The 22,944-nt window shown below is 43.1% G+C and overlaps 1 protein-coding gene across 6 annotated transcripts in view; it reads left to right on the top strand.

The window, feature by feature from the left end:
* Positions 1-22,944, top strand: part of ERC1 (ELKS/RAB6-interacting/CAST family member 1) — a 556,187-nt gene that overhangs the window by 495,422 nt on the left and 37,821 nt on the right. Inside the window, exon 19 of one of the 6 annotated variants that reach the window (XR_010343042.1) lies at positions 19,568-19,685. The exons of the other annotated variants lie outside the window; for them this stretch is intronic. The gene's annotated coding sequence lies outside the window, so the exon portion shown is untranslated. The remainder of the gene's footprint in view (positions 1-19,567; positions 19,686-22,944) is intronic. 6 annotated transcript variants of the gene reach the window in all.

The raw sequence follows: 22,944 nt of genomic DNA, 5'->3' as shown, positions 1-22,944 counted from the left end.
AATAGCTTGTCTTTATTTTGGAGACAGAGTCTAACTCTGTCACCCAGGCTGGAGTGTAGTGATGCGATCTTGGCTCACTGCAAACTCCGCCTCTCAGGTTCATGCAATTCTCATGCCTCAGCCTCTTGAATAGTTGGGACTACAGGTGCACCACACCATGCCTGGCTAATTTTTTGTATTTTAGTATGTTGCCCAGACTGGTCTTGAACTCCTGAACTCAGGCAGTCTGCCCGCCTCGGCCTCCTGAAGTACTAGGATTACAGGAATAAATGACCATGCCTGGCCTGCTTGTCTTTGAAATGGAAAAGGTATTTCTGCTTAGTCTTGTATTTTCAATATGCCTGGATGGACTTAATCTTACCAAAGGGAAAAAAAAACATCTTCAGGGTGAGACCAAGACAGAAAATTTCAAACTAAGGATTTTTCAGCCAGTTTTGAGTGAATGAAACCTGATTAATAAACTTCCCATTGCACATTGTGTTACAGTCAAGCTACTGCACTCATCCAAACAATTGTGCTCACACACATGAACTCTGTTAATATTGTCATGTTTCCCCTTAATTGAGAATGTACTTCCGTTACTGAAGTTATTGTTTGAGGTGTGTGAAATTGTATTCTCCTCAATAGTCCCTGAGAAACGAGAGACCTGGGTCATCTACAGAGGAATACAACAACTAACAATCCCTACTGTAAGTTTCTTCATAGCTTCTAAAGATTGGTGGAGAAACCAACCCATTTCCTGCTTCCTTACATCCAAGTAAGAATGTAAGGGGGTAATATAGGTTGTCTAACAATACAAAATGACTTGCCTGTGAAAGTATTGTGATCAGAGTTTTGACTTCAGCTTTAAAGGCCAAGAAACATAAGATGTGAGTCACTGCCAAATATGCATATTGTTTTATTTTGTGTGCATGTTTTGTTTATGGTTTTGTTTTTGTGATGCAGAGCCTTCTGCTCCTGACATTTGTATTTTTCACCTCATATCTCCAGTGCATTTCATGCCACCATGCTCCCCCCAACACCACCCCCATGAGGACAAGACAAGAACTTTGTCTGTCTTTTTCAGTGCTAGGGCAGTGCAGAAGGGAAATGTGGGGTCAGAACCCCCACACAGAGTCCCCACTGGGACACTGCCTAGCGGAGCTGTGAGAAGAAGGCCACCGTTTTCCAGACCCCAGAACAGTAGATCCACCACTGGTTTCCACCGTGCACCGGGAAAAGCCATAGGCACTCAATGCCAGCTCATGAAAGCAGCTGGCAGGGGGGCTGTGCCCGGGACCCCACCTCTTTCACAGCATGACCTGGATGTGAGACATGAAGTTAAATGAGATCATTTTGGAACTTTAAGGTTTTGTAACTGCCCCATTGGATTTTGGACTTGCCTAGGGCCTGTAGCCTCCTCGTTTTGGCCAGTTTCTCCCATTTGGAATGGGTCTATTTACCCAATGCCTATACCCTCATTGTATCTAGGAAGTAACTAACCTGCTTTTGATTTTACAGGCTCATGGGTGGAAGGAACTTGCCTTGCCTCAGATGAGACTTTGGACTTGGACTTTGGGGTTAATGCTGGAATGAGCTAAGACTTAGAGGGACTGTTGAGAAGGCATGATTGTGTTTTGAAGTGTGAGGACATGAGATTTGGGAGGGGCCAGGGGCAGAAAGCTATGGATCGACTGTGTCCCCACCCAAATCTCATCTTGAACTGTATTTCCCATAATCCCCACATGTTGTGGGAGGGACCCATGGGAGGTAATTGAATCATGGGAGTGGTTACCCCTCCATGCTGTTCTCATGATAGTGAGTAACTTCTTATGAGATTTGATGGCTTTATAAGGGCTTTTTCCCCTTTGCTTGGCACTTCTCTCCTCTGCCACCATGATTGTAAGTTTCCTGAGGCTTTCCCAGCCATGCAGAATTGAGTCATTTGAACTCTTTCCTTTATAAATTACCCAGTCTCGGGTATTTCTTCATAGCAGCATGAGAATGGGCTGGTGTCTTTATATTTAAAGCGGGTTTCTTATAGAGAGCATGTATCAAATCAGTAATTGTCTTCTGATTGAAATGTTTAGAACATTTGCACCTGTTATAATTATTGACATAGTCGAGTTAAATCTATCATCTTTATATTTATTTATTTGTTTCATCTACTGTTTTTTCCTCTGTTTCTGTTTTAAATTAATTATTTTTTATTATTTCATTTTATTTCCACTAGTGGCTTAAAGCTCAACTCCCCACCCCTTTTAAGTGATTGCTCTGTGGTTTACAATATACAGTTTTAGCTTATCATAGTCAAATCTTGAAAACACACCACTTCAGGCATAGTATAGGAACCTGCCAATAGTACACTTCTGTTTCCTTTGTCTCACACTTTATGCTGTTGTTGGCATACATTTTATTCCTTTATGTATTATAAACCCCATAGTACATTGTTACTCTTTTTGCTTTAATCAGTTAACTTTTTTCAAACATAAATTTTACCATCTTAAAAGTTTTTACGTGTACAGTTCAGTGTTATATTTATAATGTAAACTATCACCACCATCTATCTCTGTAGCTCTTTTCATCTTGCAAAACTGAAACTCTATACTTGTTAAACAATAACTCCCCATCCTCCCTTCCCCCACTATTCTATCTTCTTTCTCTCTGATTTTACTACTCTAAGGACTTCATGTAAATGGAATCATGCAGTATTTGTCTTTTTGTGACTGGCTTATTTCATTTAGCAAGGTTCATCAGGGTTTCACAGGGTTTATCTCTGTTGTAGCTTGTGTCAGAATTTCCTTCCTTTTTAAGGCTATTGTTGTATGCATATACCACATCTTCCTTATTCGTTCTTCCATTGATGGACACTTGGGTTGCTTCCACGTTTTAGCTTTATTATCATGAATAATGCTGCTGTGAACATGGGTATATAAATATCTTTTTGAGATCTTGCTCTACGTTCTTTTGGTATAAAATCAAAAGAGGTGAAATTGTGGGGCTATGTGGTAATCCTATTTTCGGTTTTTGGAGTGACCTTCCTGCTGTTTTCCACAGCCACTGTACCAATTTCTCAACAGCAGTATACAAGGGTTCCAATTTCTCCATAAGGCTAACACTTGTTATTTTGTGGTCTTTGGTGTGTTTGTTTATTTTTTATTTATTTATTTATTTTGGTGTGCTTTTTAAATAGTAGCCATCCTAATGGGTGTAAGGTGCCGTCTCATAGTTTTGATTTCCATTTCCCTAATGATTCATGATGTTGAGCATCTCTTCATGTGCTTATTGGCCATTTGTATTTCTTCTTTGGAGAAATATCTATTCAAGTTTCAGCCTATTTTCGAATCAGATTTTGTTGTTGTTGTTACTGAGTTTTAGAAGTTCTCTACATATTTTGATATTTATCCCTAATCAGATATCTGATTTGTAAATATTTTCTCCCATTCTGTGGTTACCTTCTTACTGTTACTGTGTTAATAATGTCTTTTGATGTATAAATTCTTTTATTTTCGTGAAGTCTCATAACTTATTGAGACTGGGTATAGTGGCTCATGCCTGTAATTCCAGCACTTTGAGAGGCCAAAGCAGGAGGATTGCTTGAGGCCAGGAGTTGAAGACTAGCCTGGACAATGGTAAAACCCTTACCTCTACAAAAATTTAAACTTAAATTTAAAAATTAGCTGGATGTAGTGGTGTGTGTGCCTGCAGTCCCACCTACTCGGGAGGCTCAGGTGGGAGGATCACTTTGGCCCAGGCATTCAAGGTTGCAGTGAGTTATGATCATGCCACAGCACTCCAGCCTGGGCCACAGCATGAGACCCTATCTCAGTAAATTAAAAATAAATTTTAAAAAAGAACTTCCTTTTAAATGTCTTGTAGTACAGGTCACCTGGTAATGAATTCTGTTTTATTTGTCTGAAAAAATGTTTTTTAATCACCTTTAGCTATGGCTGGGATTGTGTCCCCACTCCTAAAATTCCTGTGTTGAAGTCCTAACCCTCAGTACCTCAAAGTGTGACTATATTTAGAGATAAGACCTTTAAAGAGATAATTAAGTTAAAATGAGGCCATTAGGGTGAACCCTAATCCAGTGTGACTGGTATCCTTTTAAGAGACACACCAGGGTACACACACAGAGGAAAATACCACGTAAGGGCAAAGCAAGAAAGGCCATCTGTAAGCCAAGGAGAGAGAGGCGTCAGAAGAAATGAAACCTGCTAATACTTTGATCTTGGACTTCTGGCCTCCAGAACTGTGAAAAAATTAATTTCTGTTGTTCAAGCCACCCAGACTGTGGTATTTTACTGTGGCAACCCTAGAAAACTAATGCACCTTGTTTGTGAGATGTTCTCCTCTGGGCACAGATTTCTTGGTTGACAGGGATTTTGTTTTTTCCTCTTTCTTTTAATACTTTTAAGATGTGGTTCCATTTTCTTTTGGCATGTATAGTTTCTGTGGAAGTCTTCTATTTTCTTTTTTTTTTTTTTTTTTTTTTTTGGAAATGGTGTTTCGCTCTTGTTGCCTAGGCTAGAGTGCAATGGTACAATCTCTGCTCACTACAACCCCCACCTTCTGGGTTCAAGTGATTCTCCTGCCTCAGCCTCCCAAGCAGCTGGGATTACAGGCATGTGCCACCATACTCAGCTAATTTTGTATTTTTAGTAGAGGTGGGATTTCACCATGTTGGTCAGGCTAGTCTCAAACTCCTGACCTCAGGTGATCCACCCGCCTTGGCCTCCCAAAGTGCTAGGATTACAGGTGTGAGCCACCACACCCAGCTGGAAGTCTGCTATATTCATATAGCTTTGTTTTGGGGTGAGTGGGTGGGTGGGGGGGTTGTCTGGTTTGTTGGTTGATAAACCATGTTCTTTTTTCTCCAGCTGCTTTCAAGATATTCTCTTTATCTTTAATTTTCAACCATTTGATGATAATGTACCTAGTTGTGTTTTTCTGTATATTTATCCTGTTTGGAATTATCTGAGCCCCTTCTCTGGATCTGCGTTTTGTTGTCTTTCATTAGTTTTGGAAAATTATTGGCCATTACCTCTTCAGATGTATCTTCTGCCCGCTTCTTTCTTCTCCTTTTATAACTACCATTACGTATTTGTTAGATCATTTGAGATTGTCCCATATCTCTTGGATTTCTGTTCTGTTCTGTTTTCCACATTTTCTTATTAAACTTGAAGTTTTCTGTTATTAGTTTGGATAATTTCTATTGATCTATCTTTAAGTTCACTTTCTTTTTGTGTGCTTCTCATAATTTTTTATTAAATGTCATTGCGAAGCCTTTTGGCTAAGATCAAGTGTATTAAATGTTAATAGTCTAAGTAAAAAGAACAGTAGAAACCAAGGTAAATAATACTTATATCTGGAAATATACATTCCTCTTCTTCTGTCAGGCCATTAGCATTGGGGACTGAATCAAGTCTCTAATTGAGCTGTGTTTGGGCTTCTTTCCACTATAGTTACCTTCATTGCGCCACAGGCCCTAAGATTTCCAGTGGATTGCCACTTTCATACGCTTAATGTGAGTTCTATGGTGTTGACGTTTCTGTTTCATGCTTCTCTCTCAGCTTTCAGCGTGTCCTTCGTGCCTGCACCGCAGAGGGCTTTCTCTCCATGCTCTTGTCCTTCTCCAAGCAGTAGACTGCTGTTGTTATAAGACTCAGGGTTGGTCAGGGGTGGCTTCTTCATTTTCCTGCTCCAGTCTTGATCTTGGTGCTTCTGTCCCACCTCCAATGACAGACAACATCTCTGCCTACTCAGCACAGGTCTAGACTGTTGGCCCATTTCCCACCCTGTCCGCAGTAGCAGCAGACTTCTGTTTGAATCGGTTCATAATTTAGGGGGCCTACTGGACTCCCTGTCTCCTTCCTGGCAACAGTTTGCTGCTTAATGTCAGCACAAGAGGTAGGGCAGATTTTATACTCCTTTTCTAGCCTAGGAACAGAGGCCGTGAAGGTTTCTTCCCTGCCCCCAGGAGCACACAGCTTTTTCTGTCACAGTAGGGCTGGGTTCCAGGCACTGAAGTCTTTCTTGCCCTTCTCTGGGTCTCGTGTCCTTAAAGTACAGTAGCATAAGAATCAGAAGAGATTTAAGATGCTCTTTCTGCCCAATTTGGAAAATCTCTTCCCTGGCACATTTCTTTTTCTTCATATCAAAGGAAAGCCCAGGGTACAGGTGGAACTCATGGGCCTGTCACCACCGGAGCCAGTCACATCTGTGCTCACGCAGGCCAGAGCATGGCTCGATTTCTGTCATGCTCCTGCTCTGCCCTCAGTGTTGGCAGGCCCACACCTCTGCACCATAGAGGAGCGCTCTCTCAGTTTCCTGCTCTGTGCCCAATCTTTCCAACAAAGCCAGTGGGAGCCAGTGGAAGAGTTGGACAGTGGGTGTGTACTCCTTTGTGTCTGGGGCTCTGAGGGATTTGGATCTGTCAGGCTCTTTTCTTTCTACCCGCTTTACGGCTGCCACCTCTTCCTCCAGTGTGCTACCAGAAGTGTGTCCCATCTCTCCTCAAATGGGCTCATCACCTGTCAATTCAGTTAACCTCGTTACCTTGGGATTGCCACTCCGATGAGCTAAAAAAAATTTTTTTTTATTTTGTAGCTTGTCCAGCCTGTTCTTGTTAGTGTGGGAACAATGTTCTTTTAGGGATTTCTACATTCTGTGCAGTAGTGGAACTCCTCATAAACTTGGGTTATTGTCAGTTTTCAAGGTAAAAGAAGAAAATACACAAAGGGACCCTTCACGGTGACTCACACCTGTAATCCCAACACTTTGGGAGGCTGAGGCAGGTGGATCACGAGGTCAAGAAATCAAGACCATCCTGGCCAACTTGGTGAAACCCTGTCTCTACTAAAGATACAAAAATTAGCTGGGCCTGATGATGCATGCCTGTAGTCTCAGCTACTTGGGAGGCTGAGAGGCAGGAGAATCGTTTGAATCCAGGAGGCGGAGGTCGCAGTGAGCCGAGATCGCACCACTGCACTCCAGCCCAGGCAACAGTGTGAGACTCCGTCTCAAAAAAAAAAAAAAAAAGAAAAGAAAGTATACAAAGGGCATTATTTTAAGGCTTTCAGCATCTCCTGGTCCTTTGCACATGTTTACACAAAGTTCTCTTTATCTAGCACCCTCAAGTTCTGCCTACTTGGACAGCTGCAGTCTATTAAACTTATGTGCCAATTTTTAAAATACATTTCTGTATAGAATACATATAAAAGAGAGATGATTAAAACAGCCCATTGCATATGCATTCTTAGGCTTTTTGAATGCTGACAGATTACTGGTACTTTAATTTGTGCTTACTTGGATAGGCGAGGTGGACTATTTGAACAGCAAGAGAGAGAACATGGTAACGTCTCATGTCCTTAAAGAATAATGATATGAGGCCAGGCGCTATGACTCATGCCTATAATCCTAACATTTTTTGAGGCCAAGGCGGCTGGATCACTTGAGGCCAGGGGTTTGAGACCAGACTGGCCAACATGGCAAAACCCCTCTATACCAAAAATACAAAATTTAGCTGGGCGTGGTGGCACACTCCTGTAATCCCAGCTAGTCGGGTGGCAGAGGCAGGAGAATCACTTGAACTCAGGAGGTGGTGGTTGCAGTGAGCTGAGATCACATCACTACACTCAACCTGGGGGACAGAATGAGACTCCACCCCTCACCCCTCCCCGTCAAAAAAGAATTGTAGCATGAGAAGAATCAGAGGGGAAACAAGGTGTTCCTTCTGCTCAACCAGTTTGAAAAATCATTTTTGACCAAGTAGAAATAAAACTCAAGGAACATACTCAAGAGAATGGTCCCCACATCTTACACTCTCTCCCCTCTCCCCCCTCCCCCTTCCCCTCCCTCCTCCCCCTCTCCGCCCCTCTCCCTTATCCTCCCCTCCCCTCCCCTCTCCTCTCCCCTCTCCTCCCTTCTCCCCTCTCCTCCCCTCTCCCCTCTCTCCCCTCTCTCTCCTCTCTCTCCCTTCTCTCCCTCTCCCTCTCCCTCTCTCATACACACACACATAGTGCACACAGAGTGGCATAGTAGAAAAATAATGACCCCTGGTAAAACAGATCTGGGTTCAAAGTTCAGCTCTGTCACTTTCTGGCTTTGGACATGGAAGAACTCCTAATCCTTCTGAGCCCTAATCTTTTCAAGTCTAAAACAGGGATAATACTTGGCCCCCAGGATTGCTTTTGGCTTAATGAGATATTATTACCTAAATAGTTACAAAGAAACACTCTGTAATGGTGTTTTCAGGTGAATATCAGGCCATATGTTCAATTGTGAATCACTTCATCCAAGGTTCTCCCTATAGACTAGTCAGCCTTTCTCAATTCCTTAAGATTTTTTTTTTAAGACAGTTGTACATTTGGCACTTGTTCTTGTACAACCCATAGTATTATATCATAAAAGATAAAAATAGGCCTGGCACGGTGGCTCACACCTGTCATCCCAGCACTTTGGGAGGCTGAGGTGGGTGGATCACGAGGTCAGGAGTTCAAGACCAGCCAGGCCAACATGGTGAAACCCCATCTCTACTAAAAATACAAAAATTAGCTGGGCATAGTGGTGCACTCCTGTCGTCCCAGCTACTCAGGAGACTGAGTCAGGAAAATCGCTTGAACCCAGAACGCGGAGGTTTTAGTGAGCTGAGATCGCACCACTGCACTCCAGCCTGGTTACAGAGTAAGGCTCCATCTCAAAAAAAGAAAAAAAGAAAAATAAATTCAGAACAATGAATAAATCTTATCTTTAAAGAAAAAAAACCCAGGCTGGCCACAATGGCTCACACCTATAATCCCAGTGCTTTGGGAAATGGGAGGATCACTTGAGGCCAAGAGTTCAAGACCAGCCCAGGCAACATAGTGAGACCCTGTCTCTAAAATAAAATAAAATAAATTAGACATGGCAGCACACACTGTATTCCTAGCTACTCAGGAGGCGGAAATGGGAGGATCACTTGAGCCCATGAGTTCAAGACTAGTGAGCTATGATTGCATCACTGCACTCTCGCCTCAGTGACAGAGCAAGACACTGTCTCTTAAAAAAAGAAATCAAGAGATGAGAATATGAACTTTTTTGTCAGAGTTATAAACTGAAAAATTAAAAGTCACTGCTATGAATAGATTCAAGGCAGAGCCTGAGAAGGAATTAGGAAGTAAAGTCTTATCATTGTGTCAGAATTCCGTAATTGTCTATTTAGGAAATATGATGATTGCTGTCATTTTATTCCTGGTGCTGTACAGTAGACTGAACTGGCATGGATTTACTCCAAGTAAAACGCTCCATTTTTGAAAGTCAGATTATTTAAACCCATAAAATTAGTAAGTTTTTTTTAAATCAGACTTCCTGTGGTAAGTTAATGACAGTTACAGGATTGCTAGCTGGCAGAACATGATGAACTCCTTTCTAGGTTCTCCCTTGAATCTGTTCATAGCAGTGACTTTTCATTTTTGCATTTTGTAAGTCTGCCCCCAAATTTTATACTATTTGGAGTTTTCTTTGGGCATGATATATTCATTTGGATTGAACTGAATTAGTAGACAGGTACGTGGATGATAGGCAGACAGATGTACACGAGTGCCACGTGCTGTGGTGGCCGCTTCAGTGCATGTTGGAAGGTAAGGGCCTACATTTTAGAGTCAGACAGACTTGGATTTGCTTTGCATCCCCTCCACTTCCTGTTTGATCTGAATTTTCTTTTTTTTTTTTTTTTATATTTTTCTTTCTTTCTTTCTTTTTTTTTTTTTTTTTTTTTTTTTTTTATTGCATTTTAGGTTTTGGGGTACATGTGAAGAACATGCAAGGTTGTTGCACAGGTGCACACCTGGCAGTATGATTTGCTGCCTCCCTCCCCTTCACCTATATCTGGCATTTCTCCCCATGCTATCCCTCCCCAACTCCCCACCCCCCCCACTATCCCCCCTCCCCCCAACAGACCCCCGTGTATAGTGCTCCCCTCCCTGTGTCCATGTGTTCTCCTTGTTCAACACCCGCCTATGAGTGAGAACATGTGGTGTTTGATTTTGTGTTCTTGTGTCAGTTTGCTGAGAATGATGTTTTCCAGGTTCATCCATGTCCCTACGAAGGATGTGAACTCCTCCTTTTTAATGGCTGCATAATATTCCATGGTGTATATGTGCCACATTTTTCCTGTCCAGTCTATCATCGATGGGCATTTGGGCTGGTTCCAGGTCTTTGCTATTGTAAACTGTGCTGCAATGAACATTCGTGTGCATGTGTCCTTATAGTAGAACGATTTATAATCCTTTGGATATATGCCCAGTAATGGGATTGCTGGGTCAAATGGAATTTCTATTTCTAGGTCCTTGAGGAATCGCCACACTGTTTTCCACAGTGGTTGAACTAATTTACACTCCCACCAACAGTGTAAAAGTGTTCCTATTTCTCCACATCCTCTCCAGCATCTGTTGTCTCCAGATTTTTTAATGATCGCCATTCTAACTGGCGTGAGATGGTATCTCAATGTAGTTTTGATTTGCATTTCTCTAATGACCAGTGATGATGAGCATTTTTTCATATGTTTGTTGGCCTCATGTATGTCTTCTTTTGTAAAGTATCTGTTCATATCCTTCGCCCATTTTTGAATGGGCTTGTTTGTTTTTTTCTTGTAAATCTTTTTTAGTTCATTGTAAATTCTGGATATCAGCCCTTTGTCAGACGGGTAGGCTGCAAAAATTTTTTCCCATTCTGTTGGTTGCCGATTCACTCTATTGACTGTTTCTTTTGCCGTGCAAAAGCTGTGGAGTTTGATTAGGTCCCATTTGTCTATTTTGGCTTTTGTTGCCAATGCTTTTGGTGTTTTGGTCATAAAGTCCTTGCCTACGCCTATGTCCTGAATGGTTTTGCCTAGGTTTCCTTCTAGTGTTTTTATGGTGTTACGTCTTATGTTTAAGTCTTTAATCCATCTGGAGTCAATTTTAGTGTAAGGTGTCAGGAAGGGGTCCAGTTTCTGCTTTCTGCATATGGCTAGCCAGTTTTCCCAACACCACTTATTGAACATGGAATCCTTTCCCCATTGCTTGTTTTTTTCAGGTTTGTCAAAGATCAGGTGGTTGTAGATATGTTGTGTCGCCTCCGACGTCTCTGTTCTGTTCCATTGGTCTATATCTCTGTTTTGGTACCAGTACATCTCTATATCCATTCCTTCATCTTGCAGTGGGCACAATGCTGTTGTGAGAATTACAATGCTTAGAGGTTGTAGTGGTTATTGCTCTTATCATCATCATCATTTTCAGCTAGTATTTTCTCAAGAAGCAGCCTGATAGCCCCACATCAACTTTGGAATTTTTCCTTGTTCTAGAATGTTGAGTATGGAAAATTCGACCTTATATCTACTCACATCTGGGCTTTCTTAATGTCAAGCTCCCTGTCATTCTGTGTCCATGTTGTGATCCAAGAAAGCAGTCTTAAACATGCATATTTTAGGAGTCACAAAAATTAATTGCAGAGGATTCCAGAAGATTTCTTCTGTGAAAACCTTCACTTATCATTTTTTACATAATATATATATTATTTCTATTTTTGTCCCCAGGCTTTTTTCTTTATTGTGTGTGATTGTATCAAATTAATTTTAATGAAATATTTCAAACATTTGGAAAAGTATAGAGATTAATATAACATTACTTTTATACCCAGAATTAACAAATATTACTTTGTCCTATCTGCTTCAGATCTTCTTTAATGCTAAATATAGTATGATATTGTGATATAATAAGAAATATATATTTGATCTCTGCCCCTGGGTCCTTGTACACAGCTCCTAAAACTCTTGGAATCTCCAGAGTGCTGCGTGTTTTTTTAATGTTAATAGATGATTGGTGGCTGGGAGCTCTGGATGAGACTGGTTGTCAAGGGAACCAACCCTGTGATAGATGGTTGGGGCTCTCCAGCCCACACCCCAGCCTCTAGGGAGAGGAGGGGAGCTACAGGTTGAGTTGATTGCCAATGGCCGGTGATGTAATTAATCATGCCTACTAAATGAATCCTCCATAAACACTCAAAGGATAGTGTCCAAATGGGTTCTAGATAGCCAGCCAAACACATGGAGGTGCTGGAGGATAGTGCCCAGAGAGAGCGTAGAAGCTCCACACCCCTCTCCACATACCTTGCCCTATGCAGCTCTTCATCTGCCTGTTCATTTGTATCCTTTGAAATATCCTTTGTAATAAATGGATAAACATAAGTAAAGTGTTTCTTTCCCCAAGTCCTGTAAGCCATTCTATGAAATTAACCTAATCCAAGGAAGGGATCATGGGAACTCCAGTTTATAGCTGGTCAGTCAGAAGCACAGGTTACAACCTTGGGCTTGTGATTGGCATCTAAAGCTGGAGGGTGGATATTGTGGGACTGAGCCCTTAATCTATGGGGTCTGACACTGTCTCCAGGTAATTAGTATCAGAATTAAATTAAATTATAGGACATCCAGTTGGTGCCTCCATTGTCAGAAGAGTTGTGTTGACTGAGTTAGATTAGGAAAAACACTGGTTTTTCCTGCCTCTAATAACAATTAAAGTCTTCTTTGTACCTCTTCTCAGCTGTATTTTTCTTTTTTCAACTACAGTGGCAGCCACTGTCCTAAATTGGTGGGCGTTTTTATAGTCCACATTTTTAGCTTTTTAATACATTTTTCATGTTTCCATAAACAATGTACAACATTGTTTAGTGTGATATAAATTTGAAATATATTGTCTCATACTACTTAGGCTGGCAATTCATTATTACTCACTGAACTCAGGCCCTCTAGTCATTTGATATTTGAAGAAAACATATTATTGAAATTTTTCAGAGAAGGTGATTCTTAGACCATTTTATTTATGGTCCTGGAGCCCTAAAGAAGCTTTTTTTTAAAAAAATAGACAGAGATAATGTCAAGGTGGAACACTATTGTGGTACAGAGTGTCTTGACCTAGCACTAAGAAAAAGGTTTTATTAAATTAAGGGTTTTTTTCAATTGATATATCATAGATATACATATTTTTGGAGTATGGATAATAATTTGATACATCCGTATATAGTGTAATAAATGGGAATAATTGGAATATCTGTCACCTTAAATATTCTTTCTTAATGCTAGGAACCTTGAAATTCTCTTCTAATCTTCATAAAATGTACAACAGATTAATATTAACTGTAGTCACCCTATTGATCTATGGAACACTAGGTCTTATTTCTATCTAACTATATTTTTACCCCCTAATCAACCTCTCTTCAGCTCGCCCCAACCCCTTTACTGTCCTCTCAAGTTCAGTTTTAGATTTAAGCATCTTCTCTGTTTACTTTAGGACGCTCCCATATTTGACCACTGTGTTAGCTTTTAGAATCACAGATCACTGAAATTCCAGGTCCAGGGGTTCTGCACTGCACTTAGAACTTCTCCTCATATATAAGATGCCCTGGTTGCACTGCCAAGCCCTATTGCCATCTGTTGGACAGGAAGCCTTGTTAGTGCCTCCATGAACTCAGCATTGGCATTAGCTAACATAGAACTAAAATCTACTCAGGGAGTTCTGTTAGTGGCTTTTAAGTTGAACTCCATGAAAATTGGGAGAAGGCTGGGCATGGTGGCTCACGCCTATAATCCCAGCACTTTGGGAGACTGAGGATCATTTGAGGTTGGGAATTTGAGATCAGCCTGACCAACATGGTGAAACCCCATCTCTACTAAAAACACACAAAAAATTAGCTGGACGTGGTGGCACACACCTGTAATCCCAGCTACTCGGGAGGCTGAGGCAGGAGAATCGCTTGAACCTGGGAGGCAGAGGTTGCAGTGAGCCAAGATCATGCCACTGCACTCCAGTCTGGGCAACAGTGCAAGACTCCATCTCAAAAAAGAGAAGGCCGGGCGTGGTGGCTCACGCCTATAATCCCAGTACTTTGGGAGGCCGAGGCAGATGGATCACAAGGTCAAGAGATCAAGACCATCTTGGTCAACATGGTGAAACCCCGTCTCTACTAAAAACACAAAAACTAGCTGGGCATGGGGGCATGCGCCTGTAGTCCCAGCTACACGGGAGGCTGAGGCAGGAGAACTGCTTGAATCCAGGAGGCGGAGGTTGCAGTGAGTCGAGATCGCGCCATTTGCCCTCCAGCCTGGGTAACAAGAGTGAAACTCCATCTCAAAAAAAAAAAAAAAAAATTGTGAGAAATTTTCAATGAAAACATTTTTGACAAATCATCTCTTGTATATAAATTCAAAGTTTTTTATTTTGAAAATTTCAAACCTTTTCATAGAACTCAGATTTGAGTCCTGCTGCATTTGTGAAGGGTAACAATGGGTTTTACATAAACATTGTGTATGATTTTGAAAGGCAGTAGTGAACATGTGCTACACATTAATTCCTTTGTTTTGAAAGATGCAACAGAGTGGGAAAGTTCTATATCCACAGGTGCAGATATTAGAAAGACCACACTAAAGTATGTGATCTTTCTCATAGCTGCAAGTGATTGTGTTCAGCTTTACAATGAGGTGAAGAAACATTTATGAGCCTCCTATGGCTCTGTTATTCATACACCACTGTGCTGTGTAACACAATTTTCCTGCAACAATAAACTTCAACTTTTCAAGTTGTCACCAGTGCAATGGCTCATGTAATTATAAAGTGAATGTGGTAACAAAGTTGGGGCATAATATTGTTCCTCAAAAGTATCCTAGTTTGAAGAAATTTTATGTATTGTGATTTTATACACATTGGTCAGAGTTGGATAGTCTGATTCAGTAGATTTGGTTTTGGCTACCTATATGTAGTTAATTCTGCATACTTTATTTTGGTTTGCAGGTATTTTTTGAAGACTTAAGTATTTGGTTTCTATTTCTTTGGATTTCCTGTCTCTAGATTCTACCAAGCTTATGTTGTTGAAATAATGAATTCAGGGCCACTTTACCTCTAGCTGCAATCTTGTCAAGTTCCAGCAGCTAAGTAAACTTGGACCAGGTCAGATTGGAGACACCTTATGACCAAGAAGATACTGTTCCTAAATATCTTGCATATGTGAAAGAACAGCCATTATTTTATCTCTTCAAAGTAATTTTCTTATCTAGTTCATGTGATGTTTTTTACTTCTTTATATAAAATTGGAAGTTATATTCATAATATCATATAGTTGTAATGTAAGGCTAAGGGGGAGCACACGTCAGAAGATGGAATAAGCAGACAGAAACTTGGGTCTGAGTCTCACAGTCCTCGAGATGCAGTAAGTAGTTCTGGAGCTGTGCTTCTCAGAGACGGTGGCAGCTGTCAGAGAGGGTGGGTCATCAGAATCGCCAGAAGAACTTTGTTCTTTTCTGCATTCCCATCCCCCTAATTCTAATAATCTAGAGAAAATGAAGATAGAAAAAGTAAGGGGAAGTCAGGAGTGAGGTCACAGGCACTGTCAGAGATTTAATTATTATCATGTGCAACATGACAATGTTTCAGTCAGTGACAGACTCCATATTCCGTAGTGCTCACATAAGATGGTAATGCCATATTTTTACCGTACCTTTTCTATGTTCAGATATGTTTGGATCTAGAAATACCACTGTGTTCCGGTCGCCTACAGTATTCAGTACAATCACATGCCGTACAGGTTTGTAGCCTATAAGCAGTAGGCTGTACCATATACCCTCAGTGTGGAGTAGCTATACCACCTGGATCTGTGTAAGTCACTCTATGATGTTCCCACAAGATCACCTGGTGATGCATTTCTCAGAATATATCACCATCATTAAGTGACACGTCTGTAGTATGCAGTTTATAGTCTCCCACAAGATTAAGACAAAAACAGAAAAAAATTCCCCCCCCACGGGTCTTCATAAAAAATGTAATTGTAAGCAGCATCTTCAGCATCCTTCCGTATGTACAGCCATGAGGCTCAGAAGACTTCTTTTTTTAAGAAACATCTCAGCAATACCATAATGCCAAAGTACATTTCATAAAAACTATTTCCTAGTAGACTCTAAAGATTGCTGCCCAAGCACTCAGATGTCTAATCTACTACTTAATATAGGGAATACATTTTCAAGTATTTGGAAAGATTTAGGCAATACTCTAAATATTAGTTGTCTCAACCAAATTTTTTTGTATATTAAGCAGCAATATGTTTAGGATCTACTCTTTGACAGTTACCAGAATGTAGTTATTCAGTGTTCCTTTCAAGTATAGAGCCATACACTTTAAAAGTTAATTGAAAAAGGGAAAAAAATTAGCCAAGTATGGTGGTGCATGCCTGTGGTCCCAGCTACTTGGATGGCTGAGCCTCACTTGAGCCCAACATGTTGAGGCTGCAGTGAGCCAAGATCACACCACTGCCCTCCAGCCTGAGCCATAGAGTGAGACCCTGTCTCAAAAAAAAAAAAAAAAAAACAGAAAAAAAAAAAAAGTCAATCTGCCCCTTCCCCTTTATTGTGGCCAAGGAATCACCTTTCATGGTCAGTGAGGCTGGTCCCAAGTATTCAACTGATACAGCCAAAATGATTGGCAGGACAGAGGCACAGGATTTGACCAGCATGGTTGATATATTTGGTAGTGAAGCTGGTCCTCAGGATCAGGCCGTGGGCATTTGGCAGGACCATGGATTCTGCTAGCATAGCTGGTGTGTTTGTCAGGCTGGGGACCAAGAAGCCAACCCGAATAGCCAACATTTTTGGCAGGCAAGGGCTGAGGACTCAGCTAGCATGAGTGGAAATAGCAGGCCAGGGCCAAGAAGGTAGCTAACATGGTTGAGAGATTGGTTACATACCAGGATATCAAGCAAATGAGTAAATTATTGGGGCTAATATATTGAGGATAATGTGTTTGTCATGATAGGAAATAAGAGTACCAGATACAGAAAACCCTACCGTGTTGGATTGTTTTTAGAGGTATTGATATGAATTCATGGTTTTAAACAGATAAATAGATTTAGATTTCTCTGTGTGTGTGTGTATATATACATACATATGCATGTATGTATTTTCTAACCTTATTCTGCTGAAGTGACCTGAAAGCAGTGATACCCAGTAACAGAGAGCTCACTTAGTACTCAAATGTTGGTTTATTAGATGCCTTTTCTCACCAGAAGGAACCAGAGCTCTTTGGAGAAATGACTGAGTCTAGGGCTATGTGTGGGAAAGCAGATGATAATCCCAGAAAGTAAGGAAGCATTCCAAGAGTGGCGGGGATATATCAAAATAACATGGGGAAAATCTTGAGGAATTTGAGCATCAAAATAAGTAATGATGGTAACAGATTATAACAACACATTCCTGTAATCCCAGCTACTTGGGAGGCTGAGGCAGGAGAATCTCTTGAACCCAGGAGGCGGAGGTTGTGGTAAGCCAAGATTGTGCCATTGTACTCCAGCCTGGGCAACAAGAGTGAACTATATCTCAAAAAAAAAAAAAAAAAAGTCTCTAAACCTCATAGCTGTATATATGGAAGGATACCGAAGATGTCGTTTACAATTAGATGTTTTATGAGGACCCATGGGGGAGAAATTTCTTTCAGATCTCAGGACTAGAAATAATCAATATTCTATTAAATAAAATAGAAATCTATGAATCTGTGATGATATAAAGAAATGAATGAGTGAACACATAAATGGAGGAGAAAGGAAAACTCTACCCTGTACTTGAATGCCAGCATAATGTAGACGGAATTACGGAATTAGAGAATCTCCATTTGGCACCATTATAGTAGTAACTGATTTGGACAAGTATCATCAATGATTGTGAAAACCACTGGGTACAGGTTTGCTAAAAACAATCTATTTGCATAGACTGAAAATTTCTCTTCAAACACACAAAAATGTCTTTCAGTTAATTAGCACAAAATATTTATAATTTACATTGGAAAAATCTGACACACACCATCTAAACCAAGTGATTAAGGTTAGCATCTCCAATAATGGGACACATCAACATGTGCTTCTTGGTCATATGCACTGAAAAGAACACAGGTGGTATTCTTGCCAAACGATTATCACCTGAATTTAACACTAGGAAACATTCACTGAGTGATACAGATAGAGACACAGATAAGGATACAGATATAGACAGATGTGAATACACATGTCTATTTATCAAGATAGAGAATTCATGAATGAATGATACGGCAAATGTAAAATGTTAGCAATTAAGAAATCTGGGTGAAGTCTATACCAGAATAGACTCATAGATTTCTGTTTTACTCAGAGAGTTATAATATGTTATAATCATTTATTTCAGTGCCCAAATTCTCCAAGATTTTTCCCACATCCTTTTGGAGAGTTTTAAAAACTAAGGTTGAATCCCCAACATTTAGTGCCCCCTCCCCAATCTCACCATACTTGTCAATATTGTACCCATTTGATACAGATCATCTCATCTAATTAGCCACATGGAATATATGGCCAATTAGATGAGACATGTATGACTTGTATGTTAAATGATTGAATATTTTTGAAAGTGTACACAAAAATTAGCCTAGTTTGGTGGCAGACACCTGTAATACCAGCTCCTCAGGAGGCTGAGATAGGAGAATTGCTTGAGCCTGGGAAGCAGAGGTTGCAGTGAGCCGAGATTACACCATTGCATTCCAGCCTGGGCAACAAGAGCAAAACTCTGTCTCAAATAATAATAATAAAAAAATTAAAATAAAATAAAATTGAGTCTTTGTAGCAATGGGTGGTTGTTTTAAGCCTTAATACAGAATGTGTTTTAATTCCAGATATTAACCAAAAGACACATAACATATATTGCTAAAACTACCCCCAATTCAGCAGACATAGAGACATAAATCACTAAACTTAAGAGAACAAAATGGTAAATTGGACTTTATCAAACTTTAAACTTCTGCTCACCAACACTGGGGAAAAATACTTACTAAATACATACATACATACACACACACAACAAAGTACTTGTATCGAGAAGATATTTTAAAAATCAGTAACAAAATATATTTAATGTATATTTAATATCTATTAGATATTTAAAACAGCATAAGTTTTTAAATGGGCAGAAGACTTGAACAGACTCTCCAAATATACAAAGTAAGCACATTAATAAATGTTTATACAAATGAAAGCCACAAAGAGATAGTACTACAGTATCACTAAAATTAACAAAACTGACAGTACCAAATGTTGGTGAGGATGTGGAGCAACTGGAACTCTGATACGTTGTGATGAGAGTGTAAAATTTTGTAAGATTTTGGAAAACTGATAAGCAGTTTCTTATAGATGTACATCAGTCCTGTATCCCAGGAATTCCATTCTTACTCAAAAGAATTGAAAACATATGTCCACAAAAAGACTTGTGTAAGAGTGTTCATAGCAGCTTTATTGGAAAAAGTCCAAAAGTGGAAACAACCCAAATGTCCATTAACAGAATAGGTATTTTAGAATGATTATATATCATATAATGGAATACTACTGAGCAATAAAAAAAGAATGAACTACTGATACACACAACTGATGCTCCCACAAGCAGCGATTCTCCGCGCTCAGCTCTTCCAGCCGCCGCTCCAGCTCGTCGACGCTCTGGCGCTGGGTGTGGACAAGGCTCTGCTGGTTCTTTTTGGTTCTATTTCTTTTTTATTTTGACGGAGTCTCGTTCTGTTGCCAGGCTGGAGTGCAATGGCACGACCTCAGCTCACTGTAACCTCTGCGTCCCAGGTTCAAGCGATTCTTCTGACTCAGCCTCCCGAGTAGCTGAGACTACAGGCGCGTGCCACCACTACCAGGTAATTTTCGTATTTTTAGTAGAGACGGGGTTTCATCGTGTTGGCCAGGATGGTCTCGATCTCTTGACCTCGTGATCCACCCACCTAGGTCTCCCAAAGTGTTGGGATTACAGGCGTGAGTCACAGCGCTCGGCGAGGCTCTGCTGGTTCTGCACGATGGCCCTGAGCTCCTTGAGGTGGAGCCCGGCGCACCAGATTCTCCGGCAGCCTCTCCAAGCCGCCCACCCGCCGCCTGTGCCCTGCGTGCGCCTGGGCGGGTGACGGGGAGCGTGAGGGAGCGGGATCCTGGCAGCCCAGCGTTCGGCTAGCTTCCTTCTTCCCCGGACCTAGCTTCCCTCCCGCCGCTGGCGCCGCCTCACGGCCACCCTGACCTTCACACACCCACCGCGGGGCGGTGCCATGACCCAGGGCAGCCCCTCCTGTCTTGGCGTTCAGAGGAGGCTCTTACTCGCCGGGTATAGAGAAGAGGGAGAAAGCGAGCAAGACCTTCGGGTGTGGGAGGGAAGCAGCATAAATGCAGGGAACTGTAGAAGGATGGTGAATCTGACTGGCGAGACGCAAAAGTGAGTGAGTGAGTGAGTGAGTGAAAAGGAAGCAGCGATACTGGGAAGGTGCGGTCGGGCCGGTAGGAGAAGAGAAGCAGATAAGAAAGAAAGAGAAGGGGAGAGGCTGGCAGAGAGGAAGCAGAAAAAGTGAAGGTGAGGCAAAGGGAGAGAGAAATGTGCTGGAGGAGAGGAAGGTGTGAGACCCTGAAGTGGCGAATTCTTTTCTCTGGCCCAGCCCTTCCAGAGGTTGGGGTCCATCTAGAGACCTGTTGGGGTCCATCTAGAGACCTGTTTGATGAATCTCAAAAATATTTAGGCGGGACGTGGTGGGGGTCATAGCTGCAATCCCAACACTTTTGGAGGCAGAAACAGAAAGGTTGCTCGAGTTCAGGAGTCCGAGACCAGCCTCGGCAATAAGGTGAAACCCCGGCTCTACAAAAAAATACAAAACATTGGCCGGGTGTGGTCCCCACACTTGTAGTCTGAGCTATCTGGTCGACTGTGCGCCCCTCTCCGCCCGCCTCGGTTGTCCCCCGCCCCCCATTGCCAGCAGGTGCCTCGCGCGTGTACATCGACCCCTCTTCCGCTCCTGCCAGCAGGTGCCTTTTGCGCATACCTCGCCGCCCTGATCCCTTAACGTCCCGGGTCCTTTGTGCTCGCCTCTCTCTCCAGTACCTATTTCGCACGCCCGGCCCGGACCCCCATTTTCCTGCCCTTGCCAGCAAGTGCCTTGTGCGCGTGTCTTGCCACGCCAATCCGTTAAGATGCCGAGCCCTTTATGCTCGCCTCTCCCTCCAGTACCTAGTGCGCGCACCGCTCCCTACCCCGCCCCCGATCCCGCAGTTGCCAGTAGGTGCCTTGTGCCCATACCTTGCCGCGCCGATCCGTTAAGGTCCCAGGTCCTTAGTGCGCGCGCCTCTCCCTACAGTACCTCATGCGCGCGCCACCCCTTCCGTTGCCATCAGGTGCCTTGCGCGCGAACCTTGCCGGCCAAACCGTTAAGGTCTGGCGTCCTTTGTGTGCGCGCCTCTCCTTCCAGTACCTATCAGGCGCCCTCTCTACCCCCGCGCCCTCCCCCGCCACCATTGCCCGCAGGTGCCTCGCACTCATATTGTGTCCGCCGACTCCGCATTGCCAGCGGGTGCCTGGCGCGCATACCTTGTCCCGGGAATCCCGTAAGGTTGCACCTCCGGTGCGGATCTGTCACCTGCAGATCACTGATTGTGACTCTCATCTGTCGATGTCACAACTGCTCAGATTTGAATGATGCGTTTCCTGGCAACAGGAGAATGTTCTCTTAGCCTTCGGCCGAGTTGGCAGCAGACAAGAGGACGCTCAGAGCCCAGCTCTCGAGAGTTCAAGGGTCTGAAAATACCCCACTGCTCCCAGGAGCGGTTACCTGGACACTCTGTGCCCCTTATCCCTGTCCCGGTCCCGTCCCGGGGCCGAGGACCGGCCAGTAGGACTCAGGTGCCTTGAGCCTGCTGCCCGCATCCCTCAGTTCATTTTCCTTGTGGGACCTCTCCGTTGCTCCTGCCCCTGGACGGAGTGGCAAGCCATCCTACGAGTACCCAGACACACGGAATCAGCCTGGTGTCGAAAGAACTCCAAGGTTTTCTGTATCCTACAAGTCCTGTGTTCCGTTCCGGCAATCCTGCCTTCAATTTGAGGCACAGGTACCGCAGCAAGCCAGTGCTGTGTGCTCGCAATAGCAGAATGTCCTGCAGCTCAGCGAGTGCACTGAGCCTAAGGACTCTTAGTGAGGCACTGGAGCAGGTAGTCACCGTTTCGGGGCCCACAACACCCAGCTGTGCCCCACGTTCCTATCCAGAGAAGATCACGTCGAGGGCCCTCAAGGTGAGTGGGACAGGGATGCCTGTGCAGGACAAGGACCCCAGAGCCCAAGAGAAGCCTGATGATCAGAAAGGGGGCCCTGAGGGCACCAGGGATGCACGGTCTGCATTTAGGCCGCTGCGGGACAATGGAGGCCTCTCTCCCTTCGTGCCCAGGCCTGGGCCCCTGCACAGAGACCTCCATACCCAGAGGTCAGAAATCCCATCTGATAAGAAATACCAGCCCTCCGGGATGAGCTGCTGGACCCAACGAAATGCCATCTCCAGCTCCTACAGCTCCACGGGAGGCTTCCCGTGGCTAAAGAGGAGGAAGGGGCCAGCCTCATCCCACTGCCAGCTGCCCCTCACTTCTTCAAAGACAGTGAGTGAGGTCAGCCCTCCGGCTGTCTCTCGGGGTCAGACCCAGTGTGAAAAGGCGGCAGATTCAGCACCTGGGGAGAAACCGGCCCCCAGGAGTGGCTCCCAGACATCTCAGGCCTCTAGGCCTCCTAGACGAAAGTTCCCTCTGCTGCCACGCAGGCAAGGGGAGCCTCTGATGCTGTCACCTCCCTTACAGCTGGGGTTCCGGGTCACTGCTGAAGACCTGGACCTGGAGAAAAAGGTGGCGTTGCTGTGCATTGACAGTGCACTGCGGGGTGAGGCCAAGGGCATCTTTGAGTGCAGAGCCTCACTGCTTTCCCACGCTTTGGCCTCACCTGCAACAGGGACGTCTTCTTTGCCTTCTGTCCCTAAAGCACCCAGCAGGGATGCACAGCAGGAGAGATGCAAGTCCCAAGACCGCCGGGACCCCGTGGCCCTCCTACCATCTGCTGCAGGGTCCCCCTCTAGACCTCCTGTGTCTGGGAGGAAGCGCAAGTCAGC

Source organism: Aotus nancymaae, unplaced genomic scaffold, assembly GCF_030222135.1.
Source record: "Aotus nancymaae isolate 86718 unplaced genomic scaffold, 86718_ANA_hifiasm-v0.15.2.pri h1tg000016l, whole genome shotgun sequence".
In the NCBI taxonomy this organism is placed as follows: Eukaryota; Metazoa; Chordata; class Mammalia; order Primates; family Aotidae; genus Aotus; species Aotus nancymaae.
Note: the sequence above shows the minus strand (reverse complement) of the source record. Positions and strands in the feature narration are given on the sequence as shown.